Source organism: Plectropomus leopardus, unplaced genomic scaffold (assembly GCF_008729295.1).
Source record: "Plectropomus leopardus isolate mb unplaced genomic scaffold, YSFRI_Pleo_2.0 unplaced_scaffold4906, whole genome shotgun sequence".
NCBI classification, from domain to species: domain Eukaryota; kingdom Metazoa; phylum Chordata; class Actinopteri; order Perciformes; family Serranidae; genus Plectropomus; species Plectropomus leopardus.
The window spans coordinates 1-1,655 of NW_024653840.1; the positions used below are offsets into that span (position 1 = coordinate 1).

General features: G+C 45.6%; 1 long non-coding RNA gene across 1 annotated transcript; it reads right to left on the reverse strand.

Annotated features, from left to right (window-relative positions):
- Nucleotides 1–119: 119 nt before the first annotated feature.
- LOC121939483 lies at nucleotides 120–1,655 on the reverse strand. The gene is made up of 3 exons (XR_006105468.1): nucleotides 1,629–1,655; nucleotides 1,359–1,480; nucleotides 120–1,232 (listed from the first exon to the last, which is right to left on the reverse strand). It is a non-coding gene; the product is annotated as an uncharacterized LOC121939483 (long non-coding RNA).

Below are 1,655 nucleotides of genomic sequence, written 5' to 3' on the forward strand. Positions count from 1 at the left end.
CTGAAATCCTAGAAATATACAATACTGGATATGTGCCCAAATCCTAGAAACATCCTAACATCACAAAAACGTCCTAAAGTCTTAGAAACATGTCCTTCTTTTTGTCCCACCGCTGCACTTCATCCATTCTGCCAACACCAACAAAGTTTGAGGCCATGAGAACTGATCTGTTGTCATACCATTTGACCAGTGCCACCTTACCATCACGGCTTACAACTTCATCACAGCTTCCTCGAGGCTTTTTGGCCATCTCTTTGTCAGACTGTAGAGGAGGCCTGGCAAAGCGAGAGACCCTTGCTGTCCCAGTGGCATGAATTTTCCTCTCAGCCAGCAGCTCCAGAAGACTGTACGTTGTGAAATAGTTGTCAAAATACAACTTGTGGTTGGCCTCAGTGATTCGCTGGCTTAGATGGTACGCCACTCCAGCTCCAAGGCCCAGCTGCTTTCTGTGCTGTTGTGATAGCTCCATTATAGTGCCTTGGTGCAGCAGGAAGTCGTAGGCCGTGCCACTTTTCCCACACAGGAAGTATATTTTCACCCCCCATGGGTGTGGCCTGCCTTTGATGAATTGCTTGACAGACAGAGTTCTGCGAAATGGCACCATTTGTTCATCCACGCAAAGGTTCTCCTCTAGTGGAAGTTTCAAGCATCTATTGCGTATGGCATCATAGAGAGGACGTACCTTGAAAAAACACATCATTGTTCTCAGCTGGCTTCTCCAAATTGTTGACCAAATGCAAATGTGACCGGAGCTGGAAGAATCTGTCACGGGGCACGGTGTTTTGGAAAATTCCTATGTCCATCCCGGCTTCCCAGTACATGGAGACTCTTGGCATTTTTATCACTCCCATTGCAAGGTGGAGACCGATTAGGGTTCTGATCTCTCCTGAACTTGTTGGTTTGAAACCTAGTGTACCACTTTGCAAGGCACAAACATTTGTGTTGTCGGCCATCAAACTGAAGCTCTCATCTGGTATATACTGTTTGAAGTATTCATAGGGTCTCATGGGATGATCCTCATGAACTGGAGGATTCTCAAAGGAAGTGTCAATGATTGTAGTGAACGGCCTGTGATGCCACATGATTTCTTCCTTCCTGCTTACTGTCCTCCTCTGTCCTCCTCCTGTCCTCCTCCTGTCCCTGCACTGTCTGTCTCCTCTATCTCAATCTCATCTGCCACATCAAGTTTTTCTGGCATGCATGTAACCTCTCCACAGTCTCCAGTCAAAGATCTGTAACACAACAGAGGGTCCTCTTTATTTGGCTTCGTGATGCACATTTTCACCATCACACCGATGACTACAGTGAAAAAAGGGATACTTTTTCTGCAGTAGTGTGCAGCTGTGGAAACCACTGACCTGTTTCTTGAACTGCTGACATTCCTCTGGGGTGAGGGAGTCAGCTTTCGCAATCAGAGGGATGACGTTGACTTTCTCGTGTAGCAGTTTCATAACTTTGATGTCCAAGGGCTTCAGTCTGCCTGAAGATAAAAATACAGCTTAGCATGTTGCTCAACTGGTTGCAGCAAGTTGTGTTAAATCATTCTGAATCACTCTGTAGCCTGAAATAAGTATTGAATGTAAACGAATGCATTTATGTTATACGACTTGTCAGGTGACATACAGTACCTTTATTTTCTGACCGAGACTACTGTT